This window comes from Schistocerca cancellata, chromosome 2, assembly GCF_023864275.1.
Source record: "Schistocerca cancellata isolate TAMUIC-IGC-003103 chromosome 2, iqSchCanc2.1, whole genome shotgun sequence".
Lineage (NCBI taxonomy): Eukaryota > Metazoa > Arthropoda > Insecta > Orthoptera > Acrididae > Schistocerca > Schistocerca cancellata.
Window position 1 is genome coordinate 955,143,564 of NC_064627.1, and position 13,503 is coordinate 955,157,066.

The 13,503-nt window shown below is 43.6% G+C and overlaps 35 non-coding genes across 35 annotated transcripts; 17 read left to right on the plus strand and 18 right to left on the minus strand.

Annotated features, from left to right (window-relative positions):
- Positions 1-266: 266 nt before the first annotated feature.
- On the minus strand, positions 267-338 carry Trnaq-cug (transfer RNA glutamine (anticodon CUG)). The gene has a single exon. It is a non-coding gene; the product is annotated as a tRNA-Gln (tRNA).
- Positions 339-585: 247 nt separating this feature from the next.
- Positions 586-674, plus strand: Trnay-gua (transfer RNA tyrosine (anticodon GUA)). Its single transcript is given in 2 exon segments — positions 586-622; positions 639-674. It is a non-coding gene; the product is annotated as a tRNA-Tyr (tRNA).
- Positions 675-1,032: 358 nt separating this feature from the next.
- Positions 1,033-1,104, minus strand: Trnaq-cug (transfer RNA glutamine (anticodon CUG)). The gene has a single exon. It is a non-coding gene; the product is annotated as a tRNA-Gln (tRNA).
- Positions 1,105-1,351: 247 nt separating this feature from the next.
- Trnay-gua (transfer RNA tyrosine (anticodon GUA)) lies at positions 1,352-1,440 on the plus strand. Its single transcript is given in 2 exon segments — positions 1,352-1,388; positions 1,405-1,440. It is a non-coding gene; the product is annotated as a tRNA-Tyr (tRNA).
- Positions 1,441-1,798: 358 nt separating this feature from the next.
- On the minus strand, positions 1,799-1,870 carry Trnaq-cug (transfer RNA glutamine (anticodon CUG)). Its single transcript has one exon. It is a non-coding gene; the product is annotated as a tRNA-Gln (tRNA).
- A 247-nt stretch (positions 1,871-2,117) lies between these two features.
- Positions 2,118-2,206, plus strand: Trnay-gua (transfer RNA tyrosine (anticodon GUA)). The gene is given in 2 exon segments: positions 2,118-2,154; positions 2,171-2,206. It is a non-coding gene; the product is annotated as a tRNA-Tyr (tRNA).
- Positions 2,207-2,564: 358 nt separating this feature from the next.
- Positions 2,565-2,636, minus strand: Trnaq-cug (transfer RNA glutamine (anticodon CUG)). Its single transcript has one exon. It is a non-coding gene; the product is annotated as a tRNA-Gln (tRNA).
- A 247-nt stretch (positions 2,637-2,883) lies between these two features.
- On the plus strand, positions 2,884-2,972 carry Trnay-gua (transfer RNA tyrosine (anticodon GUA)). The gene is given in 2 exon segments: positions 2,884-2,920; positions 2,937-2,972. It is a non-coding gene; the product is annotated as a tRNA-Tyr (tRNA).
- A 358-nt stretch (positions 2,973-3,330) lies between these two features.
- On the minus strand, positions 3,331-3,402 carry Trnaq-cug (transfer RNA glutamine (anticodon CUG)). The gene has a single exon. It is a non-coding gene; the product is annotated as a tRNA-Gln (tRNA).
- Positions 3,403-3,649: 247 nt separating this feature from the next.
- Trnay-gua (transfer RNA tyrosine (anticodon GUA)) lies at positions 3,650-3,738 on the plus strand. Its single transcript is given in 2 exon segments — positions 3,650-3,686; positions 3,703-3,738. It is a non-coding gene; the product is annotated as a tRNA-Tyr (tRNA).
- A 358-nt stretch (positions 3,739-4,096) lies between these two features.
- Positions 4,097-4,168, minus strand: Trnaq-cug (transfer RNA glutamine (anticodon CUG)). The gene has a single exon. It is a non-coding gene; the product is annotated as a tRNA-Gln (tRNA).
- A 247-nt stretch (positions 4,169-4,415) lies between these two features.
- On the plus strand, positions 4,416-4,504 carry Trnay-gua (transfer RNA tyrosine (anticodon GUA)). The gene is given in 2 exon segments: positions 4,416-4,452; positions 4,469-4,504. It is a non-coding gene; the product is annotated as a tRNA-Tyr (tRNA).
- A 358-nt stretch (positions 4,505-4,862) lies between these two features.
- Trnaq-cug (transfer RNA glutamine (anticodon CUG)) lies at positions 4,863-4,934 on the minus strand. Its single transcript has one exon. It is a non-coding gene; the product is annotated as a tRNA-Gln (tRNA).
- Positions 4,935-5,181: 247 nt separating this feature from the next.
- Positions 5,182-5,270, plus strand: Trnay-gua (transfer RNA tyrosine (anticodon GUA)). The gene is given in 2 exon segments: positions 5,182-5,218; positions 5,235-5,270. It is a non-coding gene; the product is annotated as a tRNA-Tyr (tRNA).
- A 358-nt stretch (positions 5,271-5,628) lies between these two features.
- Positions 5,629-5,700, minus strand: Trnaq-cug (transfer RNA glutamine (anticodon CUG)). Its single transcript has one exon. It is a non-coding gene; the product is annotated as a tRNA-Gln (tRNA).
- Positions 5,701-5,947: 247 nt separating this feature from the next.
- Positions 5,948-6,036, plus strand: Trnay-gua (transfer RNA tyrosine (anticodon GUA)). Its single transcript is given in 2 exon segments — positions 5,948-5,984; positions 6,001-6,036. It is a non-coding gene; the product is annotated as a tRNA-Tyr (tRNA).
- Positions 6,037-6,394: 358 nt separating this feature from the next.
- Trnaq-cug (transfer RNA glutamine (anticodon CUG)) lies at positions 6,395-6,466 on the minus strand. The gene has a single exon. It is a non-coding gene; the product is annotated as a tRNA-Gln (tRNA).
- Positions 6,467-6,713: 247 nt separating this feature from the next.
- Positions 6,714-6,802, plus strand: Trnay-gua (transfer RNA tyrosine (anticodon GUA)). The gene is given in 2 exon segments: positions 6,714-6,750; positions 6,767-6,802. It is a non-coding gene; the product is annotated as a tRNA-Tyr (tRNA).
- Positions 6,803-7,160: 358 nt separating this feature from the next.
- On the minus strand, positions 7,161-7,232 carry Trnaq-cug (transfer RNA glutamine (anticodon CUG)). The gene has a single exon. It is a non-coding gene; the product is annotated as a tRNA-Gln (tRNA).
- A 247-nt stretch (positions 7,233-7,479) lies between these two features.
- Trnay-gua (transfer RNA tyrosine (anticodon GUA)) lies at positions 7,480-7,568 on the plus strand. Its single transcript is given in 2 exon segments — positions 7,480-7,516; positions 7,533-7,568. It is a non-coding gene; the product is annotated as a tRNA-Tyr (tRNA).
- A 358-nt stretch (positions 7,569-7,926) lies between these two features.
- On the minus strand, positions 7,927-7,998 carry Trnaq-cug (transfer RNA glutamine (anticodon CUG)). Its single transcript has one exon. It is a non-coding gene; the product is annotated as a tRNA-Gln (tRNA).
- Positions 7,999-8,245: 247 nt separating this feature from the next.
- Positions 8,246-8,334, plus strand: Trnay-gua (transfer RNA tyrosine (anticodon GUA)). Its single transcript is given in 2 exon segments — positions 8,246-8,282; positions 8,299-8,334. It is a non-coding gene; the product is annotated as a tRNA-Tyr (tRNA).
- Positions 8,335-8,692: 358 nt separating this feature from the next.
- Positions 8,693-8,764, minus strand: Trnaq-cug (transfer RNA glutamine (anticodon CUG)). Its single transcript has one exon. It is a non-coding gene; the product is annotated as a tRNA-Gln (tRNA).
- Positions 8,765-9,011: 247 nt separating this feature from the next.
- Positions 9,012-9,100, plus strand: Trnay-gua (transfer RNA tyrosine (anticodon GUA)). The gene is given in 2 exon segments: positions 9,012-9,048; positions 9,065-9,100. It is a non-coding gene; the product is annotated as a tRNA-Tyr (tRNA).
- Positions 9,101-9,458: 358 nt separating this feature from the next.
- Positions 9,459-9,530, minus strand: Trnaq-cug (transfer RNA glutamine (anticodon CUG)). Its single transcript has one exon. It is a non-coding gene; the product is annotated as a tRNA-Gln (tRNA).
- A 247-nt stretch (positions 9,531-9,777) lies between these two features.
- Positions 9,778-9,866, plus strand: Trnay-gua (transfer RNA tyrosine (anticodon GUA)). Its single transcript is given in 2 exon segments — positions 9,778-9,814; positions 9,831-9,866. It is a non-coding gene; the product is annotated as a tRNA-Tyr (tRNA).
- Positions 9,867-10,224: 358 nt separating this feature from the next.
- Positions 10,225-10,296, minus strand: Trnaq-cug (transfer RNA glutamine (anticodon CUG)). The gene has a single exon. It is a non-coding gene; the product is annotated as a tRNA-Gln (tRNA).
- Positions 10,297-10,543: 247 nt separating this feature from the next.
- On the plus strand, positions 10,544-10,632 carry Trnay-gua (transfer RNA tyrosine (anticodon GUA)). Its single transcript is given in 2 exon segments — positions 10,544-10,580; positions 10,597-10,632. It is a non-coding gene; the product is annotated as a tRNA-Tyr (tRNA).
- Positions 10,633-10,990: 358 nt separating this feature from the next.
- Positions 10,991-11,062, minus strand: Trnaq-cug (transfer RNA glutamine (anticodon CUG)). The gene has a single exon. It is a non-coding gene; the product is annotated as a tRNA-Gln (tRNA).
- A 247-nt stretch (positions 11,063-11,309) lies between these two features.
- Positions 11,310-11,398, plus strand: Trnay-gua (transfer RNA tyrosine (anticodon GUA)). The gene is given in 2 exon segments: positions 11,310-11,346; positions 11,363-11,398. It is a non-coding gene; the product is annotated as a tRNA-Tyr (tRNA).
- Positions 11,399-11,756: 358 nt separating this feature from the next.
- On the minus strand, positions 11,757-11,828 carry Trnaq-cug (transfer RNA glutamine (anticodon CUG)). The gene has a single exon. It is a non-coding gene; the product is annotated as a tRNA-Gln (tRNA).
- Positions 11,829-12,075: 247 nt separating this feature from the next.
- Trnay-gua (transfer RNA tyrosine (anticodon GUA)) lies at positions 12,076-12,164 on the plus strand. The gene is given in 2 exon segments: positions 12,076-12,112; positions 12,129-12,164. It is a non-coding gene; the product is annotated as a tRNA-Tyr (tRNA).
- A 358-nt stretch (positions 12,165-12,522) lies between these two features.
- Trnaq-cug (transfer RNA glutamine (anticodon CUG)) lies at positions 12,523-12,594 on the minus strand. The gene has a single exon. It is a non-coding gene; the product is annotated as a tRNA-Gln (tRNA).
- A 247-nt stretch (positions 12,595-12,841) lies between these two features.
- On the plus strand, positions 12,842-12,930 carry Trnay-gua (transfer RNA tyrosine (anticodon GUA)). The gene is given in 2 exon segments: positions 12,842-12,878; positions 12,895-12,930. It is a non-coding gene; the product is annotated as a tRNA-Tyr (tRNA).
- Positions 12,931-13,288: 358 nt separating this feature from the next.
- Trnaq-cug (transfer RNA glutamine (anticodon CUG)) lies at positions 13,289-13,360 on the minus strand. The gene has a single exon. It is a non-coding gene; the product is annotated as a tRNA-Gln (tRNA).
- Between the last annotated feature and the right edge of the window lie 143 nt (positions 13,361-13,503).

Sequence of the window (13,503 nt, forward strand, 5' to 3'; positions counted from 1 at the left end):
ATTTGCTCAGCTTGTAATAGCTAGTTGATAATCATGGGATTCTTAGCCTCCGTAGGATAATGATAATTCTTCGAATTATCTTAAAATTGCTTGCTCTTACAGGCATTACTCGTTTAATGTGCTATATAGGTCACATAGTCGCACCAATATTCAGCCGTTTCATAGACGTCTCGTTATTTACACAAACGTAGGAACTAAATCCCTGAGCCTATCGCTGCTACGTCTTCGGCGAGAAATGCTTATTACAGAAAATTTAGACTAAACGAAGGTTCCACCGAGATTCGAACTCGGATCGCTGGATTCAGAGTCCAGAGTGCTAACCGTTACACCATGGAACCAGACAGAAGCATGGGACTCGTAAATACACTTAGCAGTGCTCTGACATGCTTCAGACACTTCCTACTTGCATTTTTTAACCTAATTGATACGATCGGGCATTATAAAACTTAATCTGGGCAATGTTTGCAGTTGCAGCCGATGGCTGCATTTCTGTGCGTCTATATGGCCGCGCTGAGTAGCTGTGTGTGGAAACGAAAGACAGGGACGGAGCTAAAGCAATCAGTACGAATAAGAAAGTAAGCAGAGCCTCTGGTAGCTCAGTTGGTAGAGCGGTGGACTGTAGTGGAGGATTCACAGTTATCCATAGGTCGCTGGTTCAAATCCGGCCCAGAGGACTGTTTTTCTAATCTCACGAGCAAAGAGGCTCCAGAGCATGCCCACTCGGTCAGAACCTCCCTATGTTTTAAACCTATTTTAAAGGAAATTCATTTGCTCAGCTTGTAATAGCTAGTTGATAATCATGGGATTCTTAGCCTCCGTAGGATAATGATAATTCTTCGAATTATCTTAAAATTGCTTGCTCTTACAGGCATTACTCGTTTAATGTGCTATATAGGTCACATAGTCGCACCAATATTCAGCCGTTTCATAGACGTCTCGTTATTTACACAAACGTAGGAACTAAATCCCTGAGCCTATCGCTGCTACTTCTTCGGCGAGAAATGCTTATTACAGAAAATTTAGACTAAACGAAGGTTCCACCGAGATTCGAACTCGGATCGCTGGATTCAGAGTCCAGAGTGCTAACCGTTACACCATGGAACCAGACAGAAGCATGGGACTCGTAAATACACTTAGCAGTGCTCTGACATGCTTCAGACACTTCCTACTTGCATTTTTTAACCTAATTGATACGATCGGGCATTATAAAACTTAATCTGGGCAATGTTTGCAGTTGCAGCCGATGGCTGCATTTCTGTGCGTCTATATGGCCGCGCTGAGTAGCTGTGTGTGGAAACGAAAGACAGGGACGGAGCTAAAGCAATCAGTACGAATAAGAAAGTAAGCAGAGCCTCTGGTAGCTCAGTTGGTAGAGCGGTGGACTGTAGTGGAGGATTCACAGTTATCCATAGGTCGCTGGTTCAAATCCGGCCCAGAGGACTGTTTTTCTAATCTCACGAGCAAAGAGGCTCCAGAGCATGCCCACTCGGTCAGAACCTCCCTATGTTTTAAACCTATTTTAAAGGAAATTCATTTGCTCAGCTTGTAATAGCTAGTTGATAATCATGGGATTCTTAGCCTCCGTAGGATAATGATAATTCTTCGAATTATCTTAAAATTGCTTGCTCTTACAGGCATTACTCGTTTAATGTGCTATATAGGTCACATAGTCGCACCAATATTCAGCCGTTTCATAGACGTCTCGTTATTTACACAAACGTAGGAACTAAATCCCTGAGCCTATCGCTGCTACTTCTTCGGCGAGAAATGCTTATTACAGAAAATTTAGACTAAACGAAGGTTCCACCGAGATTCGAACTCGGATCGCTGGATTCAGAGTCCAGAGTGCTAACCGTTACACCATGGAACCAGACAGAAGCATGGGACTCGTAAATACACTTAGCAGTGCTCTGACATGCTTCAGACACTTCCTACTTGCATTTTTTAACCTAATTGATACGATCGGGCATTATAAAACTTAATCTGGGCAATGTTTGCAGTTGCAGCCGATGGCTGCATTTCTGTGCGTCTATATGGCCGCGCTGAGTAGCTGTGTGTGGAAACGAAAGACAGGGACGGAGCTAAAGCAATCAGTACGAATAAGAAAGTAAGCAGAGCCTCTGGTAGCTCAGTTGGTAGAGCGGTGGACTGTAGTGGAGGATTCACAGTTATCCATAGGTCGCTGGTTCAAATCCGGCCCAGAGGACTGTTTTTCTAATCTCACGAGCAAAGAGGCTCCAGAGCATGCCCACTCGGTCAGAACCTCCCTATGTTTTAAACCTATTTTAAAGGAAATTCATTTGCTCAGCTTGTAATAGCTAGTTGATAATCATGGGATTCTTAGCCTCCGTAGGATAATGATAATTCTTCGAATTATCTTAAAATTGCTTGCTCTTACAGGCATTACTCGTTTAATGTGCTATATAGGTCACATAGTCGCACCAATATTCAGCCGTTTCATAGACGTCTCGTTATTTACACAAACGTAGGAACTAAATCCCTGAGCCTATCGCTGCTACTTCTTCGGCGAGAAATGCTTATTACAGAAAATTTAGACTAAACGAAGGTTCCACCGAGATTCGAACTCGGATCGCTGGATTCAGAGTCCAGAGTGCTAACCGTTACACCATGGAACCAGACAGAAGCATGGGACTCGTAAATACACTTAGCAGTGCTCTGACATGCTTCAGACACTTCCTACTTGCATTTTTTAACCTAATTGATACGATCGGGCATTATAAAACTTAATCTGGGCAATGTTTGCAGTTGCAGCCGATGGCTGCATTTCTGTGCGTCTATATGGCCGCGCTGAGTAGCTGTGTGTGGAAACGAAAGACAGGGACGGAGCTAAAGCAATCAGTACGAATAAGAAAGTAAGCAGAGCCTCTGGTAGCTCAGTTGGTAGAGCGGTGGACTGTAGTGGAGGATTCACAGTTATCCATAGGTCGCTGGTTCAAATCCGGCCCAGAGGACTGTTTTTCTAATCTCACGAGCAAAGAGGCTCCAGAGCATGCCCACTCGGTCAGAACCTCCCTATGTTTTAAACCTATTTTAAAGGAAATTCATTTGCTCAGCTTGTAATAGCTAGTTGATAATCATGGGATTCTTAGCCTCCGTAGGATAATGATAATTCTTCGAATTATCTTAAAATTGCTTGCTCTTACAGGCATTACTCGTTTAATGTGCTATATAGGTCACATAGTCGCACCAATATTCAGCCGTTTCATAGACGTCTCGTTATTTACACAAACGTAGGAACTAAATCCCTGAGCCTATCGCTGCTACTTCTTCGGCGAGAAATGCTTATTACAGAAAATTTAGACTAAACGAAGGTTCCACCGAGATTCGAACTCGGATCGCTGGATTCAGAGTCCAGAGTGCTAACCGTTACACCATGGAACCAGACAGAAGCATGGGACTCGTAAATACACTTAGCAGTGCTCTGACATGCTTCAGACACTTCCTACTTGCATTTTTTAACCTAATTGATACGATCGGGCATTATAAAACTTAATCTGGGCAATGTTTGCAGTTGCAGCCGATGGCTGCATTTCTGTGCGTCTATATGGCCGCGCTGAGTAGCTGTGTGTGGAAACGAAAGACAGGGACGGAGCTAAAGCAATCAGTACGAATAAGAAAGTAAGCAGAGCCTCTGGTAGCTCAGTTGGTAGAGCGGTGGACTGTAGTGGAGGATTCACAGTTATCCATAGGTCGCTGGTTCAAATCCGGCCCAGAGGACTGTTTTTCTAATCTCACGAGCAAAGAGGCTCCAGAGCATGCCCACTCGGTCAGAACCTCCCTATGTTTTAAACCTATTTTAAAGGAAATTCATTTGCTCAGCTTGTAATAGCTAGTTGATAATCATGGGATTCTTAGCCTCCGTAGGATAATGATAATTCTTCGAATTATCTTAAAATTGCTTGCTCTTACAGGCATTACTCGTTTAATGTGCTATATAGGTCACATAGTCGCACCAATATTCAGCCGTTTCATAGACGTCTCGTTATTTACACAAACGTAGGAACTAAATCCCTGAGCCTATCGCTGCTACTTCTTCGGCGAGAAATGCTTATTACAGAAAATTTAGACTAAACGAAGGTTCCACCGAGATTCGAACTCGGATCGCTGGATTCAGAGTCCAGAGTGCTAACCGTTACACCATGGAACCAGACAGAAGCATGGGACTCGTAAATACACTTAGCAGTGCTCTGACATGCTTCAGACACTTCCTACTTGCATTTTTTAACCTAATTGATACGATCGGGCATTATAAAACTTAATCTGGGCAATGTTTGCAGTTGCAGCCGATGGCTGCATTTCTGTGCGTCTATATGGCCGCGCTGAGTAGCTGTGTGTGGAAACGAAAGACAGGGACGGAGCTAAAGCAATCAGTACGAATAAGAAAGTAAGCAGAGCCTCTGGTAGCTCAGTTGGTAGAGCGGTGGACTGTAGTGGAGGATTCACAGTTATCCATAGGTCGCTGGTTCAAATCCGGCCCAGAGGACTGTTTTTCTAATCTCACGAGCAAAGAGGCTCCAGAGCATGCCCACTCGGTCAGAACCTCCCTATGTTTTAAACCTATTTTAAAGGAAATTCATTTGCTCAGCTTGTAATAGCTAGTTGATAATCATGGGATTCTTAGCCTCCGTAGGATAATGATAATTCTTCGAATTATCTTAAAATTGCTTGCTCTTACAGGCATTACTCGTTTAATGTGCTATATAGGTCACATAGTCGCACCAATATTCAGCCGTTTCATAGACGTCTCGTTATTTACACAAACGTAGGAACTAAATCCCTGAGCCTATCGCTGCTACTTCTTCGGCGAGAAATGCTTATTACAGAAAATTTAGACTAAACGAAGGTTCCACCGAGATTCGAACTCGGATCGCTGGATTCAGAGTCCAGAGTGCTAACCGTTACACCATGGAACCAGACAGAAGCATGGGACTCGTAAATACACTTAGCAGTGCTCTGACATGCTTCAGACACTTCCTACTTGCATTTTTTAACCTAATTGATACGATCGGGCATTATAAAACTTAATCTGGGCAATGTTTGCAGTTGCAGCCGATGGCTGCATTTCTGTGCGTCTATATGGCCGCGCTGAGTAGCTGTGTGTGGAAACGAAAGACAGGGACGGAGCTAAAGCAATCAGTACGAATAAGAAAGTAAGCAGAGCCTCTGGTAGCTCAGTTGGTAGAGCGGTGGACTGTAGTGGAGGATTCACAGTTATCCATAGGTCGCTGGTTCAAATCCGGCCCAGAGGACTGTTTTTCTAATCTCACGAGCAAAGAGGCTCCAGAGCATGCCCACTCGGTCAGAACCTCCCTATGTTTTAAACCTATTTTAAAGGAAATTCATTTGCTCAGCTTGTAATAGCTAGTTGATAATCATGGGATTCTTAGCCTCCGTAGGATAATGATAATTCTTCGAATTATCTTAAAATTGCTTGCTCTTACAGGCATTACTCGTTTAATGTGCTATATAGGTCACATAGTCGCACCAATATTCAGCCGTTTCATAGACGTCTCGTTATTTACACAAACGTAGGAACTAAATCCCTGAGCCTATCGCTGCTACTTCTTCGGCGAGAAATGCTTATTACAGAAAATTTAGACTAAACGAAGGTTCCACCGAGATTCGAACTCGGATCGCTGGATTCAGAGTCCAGAGTGCTAACCGTTACACCATGGAACCAGACAGAAGCATGGGACTCGTAAATACACTTAGCAGTGCTCTGACATGCTTCAGACACTTCCTACTTGCATTTTTTAACCTAATTGATACGATCGGGCATTATAAAACTTAATCTGGGCAATGTTTGCAGTTGCAGCCGATGGCTGCATTTCTGTGCGTCTATATGGCCGCGCTGAGTAGCTGTGTGTGGAAACGAAAGACAGGGACGGAGCTAAAGCAATCAGTACGAATAAGAAAGTAAGCAGAGCCTCTGGTAGCTCAGTTGGTAGAGCGGTGGACTGTAGTGGAGGATTCACAGTTATCCATAGGTCGCTGGTTCAAATCCGGCCCAGAGGACTGTTTTTCTAATCTCACGAGCAAAGAGGCTCCAGAGCATGCCCACTCGGTCAGAACCTCCCTATGTTTTAAACCTATTTTAAAGGAAATTCATTTGCTCAGCTTGTAATAGCTAGTTGATAATCATGGGATTCTTAGCCTCCGTAGGATAATGATAATTCTTCGAATTATCTTAAAATTGCTTGCTCTTACAGGCATTACTCGTTTAATGTGCTATATAGGTCACATAGTCGCACCAATATTCAGCCGTTTCATAGACGTCTCGTTATTTACACAAACGTAGGAACTAAATCCCTGAGCCTATCGCTGCTACTTCTTCGGCGAGAAATGCTTATTACAGAAAATTTAGACTAAACGAAGGTTCCACCGAGATTCGAACTCGGATCGCTGGATTCAGAGTCCAGAGTGCTAACCGTTACACCATGGAACCAGACAGAAGCATGGGACTCGTAAATACACTTAGCAGTGCTCTGACATGCTTCAGACACTTCCTACTTGCATTTTTTAACCTAATTGATACGATCGGGCATTATAAAACTTAATCTGGGCAATGTTTGCAGTTGCAGCCGATGGCTGCATTTCTGTGCGTCTATATGGCCGCGCTGAGTAGCTGTGTGTGGAAACGAAAGACAGGGACGGAGCTAAAGCAATCAGTACGAATAAGAAAGTAAGCAGAGCCTCTGGTAGCTCAGTTGGTAGAGCGGTGGACTGTAGTGGAGGATTCACAGTTATCCATAGGTCGCTGGTTCAAATCCGGCCCAGAGGACTGTTTTTCTAATCTCACGAGCAAAGAGGCTCCAGAGCATGCCCACTCGGTCAGAACCTCCCTATGTTTTAAACCTATTTTAAAGGAAATTCATTTGCTCAGCTTGTAATAGCTAGTTGATAATCATGGGATTCTTAGCCTCCGTAGGATAATGATAATTCTTCGAATTATCTTAAAATTGCTTGCTCTTACAGGCATTACTCGTTTAATGTGCTATATAGGTCACATAGTCGCACCAATATTCAGCCGTTTCATAGACGTCTCGTTATTTACACAAACGTAGGAACTAAATCCCTGAGCCTATCGCTGCTACTTCTTCGGCGAGAAATGCTTATTACAGAAAATTTAGACTAAACGAAGGTTCCACCGAGATTCGAACTCGGATCGCTGGATTCAGAGTCCAGAGTGCTAACCGTTACGCCATGGAACCAGACAGAAGCATGGGACTCGTAAATACACTTAGCAGTGCTCTGACATGCTTCAGACACTTCCTACTTGCATTTTTTAACCTAATTGATACGATCGGGCATTATAAAACTTAATCTGGGCAATGTTTGCAGTTGCAGCCGATGGCTGCATTTCTGTGCGTCTATATGGCCGCGCTGAGTAGCTGTGTGTGGAAACGAAAGACAGGGACGGAGCTAAAGCAATCAGTACGAATAAGAAAGTAAGCAGAGCCTCTGGTAGCTCAGTTGGTAGAGCGGTGGACTGTAGTGGAGGATTCACAGTTATCCATAGGTCGCTGGTTCAAATCCGGCCCAGAGGACTGTTTTTCTAATCTCACGAGCAAAGAGGCTCCAGAGCATGCCCACTCGGTCAGAACCTCCCTATGTTTTAAACCTATTTTAAAGGAAATTCATTTGCTCAGCTTGTAATAGCTAGTTGATAATCATGGGATTCTTAGCCTCCGTAGGATAATGATAATTCTTCGAATTATCTTAAAATTGCTTGCTCTTACAGGCATTACTCGTTTAATGTGCTATATAGGTCACATAGTCGCACCAATATTCAGCCGTTTCATAGACGTCTCGTTATTTACACAAACGTAGGAACTAAATCCCTGAGCCTATCGCTGCTACTTCTTCGGCGAGAAATGCTTATTACAGAAAATTTAGACTAAACGAAGGTTCCACCGAGATTCGAACTCGGATCGCTGGATTCAGAGTCCAGAGTGCTAACCGTTACGCCATGGAACCAGACAGAAGCATGGGACTCGTAAATACACTTAGCAGTGCTCTGACATGCTTCAGACACTTCTTACTTGCATTTTTTAACCTAATTGATACGATCGGGCATTATAAAACTTAATCTGGGCAATGTTTGCAGTTGCAGCCGATGGCTGCATTTCTGTGCGTCTATATGGCCGCGCTGAGTAGCTGTGTGTGGAAACGAAAGACAGGGACGGAGCTAAAGCAATCAGTACGAATAAGAAAGTAAGCAGAGCCTCTGGTAGCTCAGTTGGTAGAGCGGTGGACTGTAGTGGAGGATTCACAGTTATCCATAGGTCGCTGGTTCAAATCCGGCCCAGAGGACTGTTTTTCTAATCTCACGAGCAAAGAGGCTCCAGAGCATGCCCACTCGGTCAGAACCTCCCTATGTTTTAAACCTATTTTAAAGGAAATTCATTTGCTCAGCTTGTAATAGCTAGTTGATAATCATGGGATTCTTAGCCTCCGTAGGATAATGATAATTCTTCGAATTATCTTAAAATTGCTTGCTCTTACAGGCATTACTCGTTTAATGTGCTATATAGGTCACATAGTCGCACCAATATTCAGCCGTTTCATAGACGTCTCGTTATTTACACAAACGTAGGAACTAAATCCCTGAGCCTATCGCTGCTACTTCTTCGGCGAGAAATGCTTATTACAGAAAATTTAGACTAAACGAAGGTTCCACCGAGATTCGAACTCGGATCGCTGGATTCAGAGTCCAGAGTGCTAACCGTTACACCATGGAACCAGACAGAAGCATGGGACTCGTAAATACATTTAGCAGTGCTCTGACATGCTTCAGACACTTCCTACTTGCATTTTTTAACCTAATTGATACGATCGGGCATTATAAAACTTAATCTGGGCAATGTTTGCAGTTGCAGCCGATGGCTGCATTTCTGTGCGTCTATATGGCCGCGCTGAGTAGCTGTGTGTGGAAACGAAAGACAGGGACGGAGCTAAAGCAATCAGTACGAATAAGAAAGTAAGCAGAGCCTCTGGTAGCTCAGTTGGTAGAGCGGTGGACTGTAGTGGAGGATTCACAGTTATCCATAGGTCGCTGGTTCAAATCCGGCCCAGAGGACTGTTTTTCTAATCTCACGAGCAAAGAGGCTCCAGAGCATGCCCACTCGGTCAGAACCTCCCTATGTTTTAAACCTATTTTAAAGGAAATTCATTTGCTCAGCTTGTAATAGCTAGTTGATAATCATGGGATTCTTAGCCTCCGTAGGATAATGATAATTCTTCGAATTATCTTAAAATTGCTTGCTCTTACAGGCATTACTCGTTTAATGTGCTATATAGGTCACATAGTCGCACCAATATTCAGCCGTTTCATAGACGTCTCGTTATTTACACAAACGTAGGAACTAAATCCCTGAGCCTATCGCTGCTACTTCTTCGGCGAGAAATGCTTATTACAGAAAATTTAGACTAAACGAAGGTTCCACCGAGATTCGAACTCGGATCGCTGGATTCAGAGTCCAGAGTGCTAACCGTTACACCATGGAACCAGACAGAAGCATGGGACTCGTAAATACACTTAGCAGTGCTCTGACATGCTTCAGACACTTCCTACTTGCATTTTTTAACCTAATTGATACGATCGGGCATTATAAAACTTAATCTGGGCAATGTTTGCAGTTGCAGCCGATGGCTGCATTTCTGTGCGTCTATATGGCCGCGCTGAGTAGCTGTGTGTGGAAACGAAAGACAGGGACGGAGCTAAAGCAATCAGTACGAATAAGAAAGTAAGCAGAGCCTCTGGTAGCTCAGTTGGTAGAGCGGTGGACTGTAGTGGAGGATTCACAGTTATCCATAGGTCGCTGGTTCAAATCCGGCCCAGAGGACTGTTTTTCTAATCTCACGAGCAAAGAGGCTCCAGAGCATGCCCACTCGGTCAGAACCTCCCTATGTTTTAAACCTATTTTAAAGGAAATTCATTTGCTCAGCTTGTAATAGCTAGTTGATAATCATGGGATTCTTAGCCTCCGTAGGATAATGATAATTCTTCGAATTATCTTAAAATTGCTTGCTCTTACAGGCATTACTCGTTTAATGTGCTATATAGGTCACATAGTCGCACCAATATTCAGCCGTTTCATAGACGTCTCGTTATTTACACAAACGTAGGAACTAAATCCCTGAGCCTATCGCTGCTACTTCTTCGGCGAGAAATGCTTATTACAGAAAATTTAGACTAAACGAAGGTTCCACCGAGATTCGAACTCGGATCGCTGGATTCAGAGTCCAGAGTGCTAACCGTTACACCATGGAACCAGACAGAAGCATGGGACTCGTAAATACACTTAGCAGTGCTCTGACATGCTTCAGACACTTCCTACTTGCATTTTTTAACCTAATTGATACGATCGGGCATTATAAAACTTAATCTGGGCAATGTTTGCAGTTGCAGCCGATGGCTGCATTTCTGTGCGTCTATATGGCCGCGCTGAGTAGCTGTGTGTGGAAACGAAAGACAGGGACGGAGCTAAAGCAATCAGTACGAATAAGAAAGTAAGCAGAGCCTCTGGTAGCTCAGTTGGTAGAGCGGTGGACTGTAGTGGAGGATTCACAGTTATCCATAGGTCGCTGGTTCAAATCCGGCCCAGAGGACTGTTTTTCTAATCTCACGAGCAAAGAGGCTCCAGAGCATGCCCACTCGGTCAGAACCTCCCTATGTTTTAAACCTATTTTAAAGGAAATTCATTTGCTCAGCTTGTAATAGCTAGTTGATAATCATGGGATTCTTAGCCTCCGTAGGATAATGATAATTCTTCGAATTATCTTAAAATTGCTTGCTCTTACAGGCATTACTCGTTTAATGTGCTATATAGGTCACATAGTCGCACCAATATTCAGCCGTTTCATAGACGTCTCGTTATTTACACAAACGTAGGAACTAAATCCCTGAGCCTATCGCTGCTACTTCTTCGGCGAGAAATGCTTATTACAGAAAATTTAGACTAAACGAAGGTTCCACCGAGATTCGAACTCGGATCGCTGTATTCAGAGTCCAGAGTGCTAACCGTTACACCATGGAACCAGACAGAAGCATGGGACTCGTAAATACACTTAGCAGTGCTCTGACATGCTTCAGACACTTCCTACTTGCATTTTTTAACCTAATTGATACGATCGGGCATTATAAAACTTAATCTGGGCAATGTTTGCAGTTGCAGCCGATGGCTGCATTTCTGTGCGTCTATATGGCCGCGCTGAGTAGCTGTGTGTGGAAACGAAAGACAGGGACGGAGCTAAAGCAATCAGTACGAATAAGAAAGTAAGCAGAGCCTCTGGTAGCTCAGTTGGTAGAGCGGTGGACTGTAGTGGAGGATTCACAGTTATCCATAGGTCGCTGGTTCAAATCCGGCCCAGAGGACTGTTTTTCTAATCTCACGAGCAAAGAGGCTCCAGAGCATGCCCACTCGGTCAGAACCTCCCTATGTTTTAAACCTATTTTAAAGGAAATTCATTTGCTCAGCTTGTAATAGCTAGTTGATAATCATGGGATTCTTAGCCTCCGTAGGATAATGATAATTCTTCGAATTATCTTAAAATTGCTTGCTCTTACAGGCATTACTCGTTTAATGTGCTATATAGGTCACATAGTCGCACCAATATTCAGCCGTTTCATAGACGTCTCGTTATTTACACAAACGTAGGAACTAAATCCCTGAGCCTATCGCTGCTACTTCTTCGGCGAGAAATGCTTATTACAGAAAATTTAGACTAAACGAAGGTTCCACCGAGATTCGAACTCGGATCGCTGGATTCAGAGTCCAGAGTGCTAACCGTTACACCATGGAACCAGACAGAAGCATGGGACTCGTAAATACACTTAGCAGTGCTCTGACATGCTTCAGACACTTCCTACTTGCATTTTTTAACCTAATTGATACGATCGGGCATTATAAAACTTAATCTGGGCAATGTTTGCAGTTGCAGCCGATGGCTGCATTTCTGTGCGTCTATATGGCCGCGCTGAGTAGCTGTGTGTGGAAACGAAAGACAGGGACGGAGCTAAAGCAATCAGTACGAATAAGAAAGTAAGCAGAGCCTCTGGTAGCTCAGTTGGTAGAGCGGTGGACTGTAGTGGAGGATTCACAGTTATCCATAGGTCGCTGGTTCAAATCCGGCCCAGAGGACTGTTTTTCTAATCTCACGAGCAAAGAGGCTCCAGAGCATGCCCACTCGGTCAGAACCTCCCTATGTTTTAAACCTATTTTAAAGGAAATTCATTTGCTCAGCTTGTAATAGCTAGTTGATAATCATGGGATTCTTAGCCTCCGTAGGATAATGATAATTCTTCGAATTATCTTAAAATTGCTTGCTCTTACAGGCATTACTCGTTTAATGTGCTATATAGGTCACATAGTCGCACCAATATTCAGCCGTTTCATAGACGTCTCGTTATTTACACAAACGTAGGAACTAAATCCCTGAGCCTATCGCTGCTACTTCTTCGGCGAGAAATGCTTATTACAGAAAATTTAGACTAAACGAAGGTTCCACCGAGATTCGAACTCGGATCGCTGGATTCAGAGTCCAGAGTGCTAACCGTTACACCATGGAACCAGACAGAAGCATGGGACTCGTAAATACACTTAGCAGTGCTCTGACATGCTTCAGACACTTCCTACTTGCATTTTTTAACCTAATTGATACGATCGGGCATTATAAAACTTAATCTGGGCAATGTTTGCAGTTGCAGCCGATGGCTGCATTTCTGTGCGTCTATATGGCCGCGCTGAGTAGCTGTGTGTGGAAACGAAAGACAGGGACGGAGCTAAAGCAATCAGTACGAATAAGAAAGTAAGCAGAGCCTCTGGTAGCTCAGTTGGTAGAGCGGTGGACTGTAGTGGAGGATTCACAGTTATCCATAGGTCGCTGGTTCAAATCCGGCCCAGAGGACTGTTTTTCTAATCTCACGAGCAAAGAGGCTCCAGAGCATGCCCACTCGGTCAGAACCTCCCTATGTTTTAAACCTATTTTAAAGGAAATTCATTTGCTCAGCTTGTAATAGCTAGTTGATAATCATGGGATTCTTAGCCTCCGTAGGATAATGATAATTCTTCGAATTATCTTAAAATTGCTTGCTCTTACAGGCATTACTCGTTTAATGTGCTATATAGGTCACATAGTCGCACCAATATTCAGCCGTTTCATAGACGTCTCGTTATTTACACAAACGTAGGAACTAAATCCCTGAGCCTATCGCTGCTACTTCTTCGGCGAGAAATGCTTATTACAGAAAATTTAGACTAAACGAAGGTTCTACCGAGATTCGAACTCGGATCGCTGGATTCAGAGTCCAGAGTGCTAACCGTTACACCATGGAACCAGACAGAAGCATGGGACTCGTAAATACACTTAGCAGTGCTCTGACATGCTTCAGACACTTCCTACTTGCATTTTTTAACCTAATTGATACGATCGGGCATTATAAAACTTAATCTGGGCAATGTTTGCAGTTGCAGCCGATGG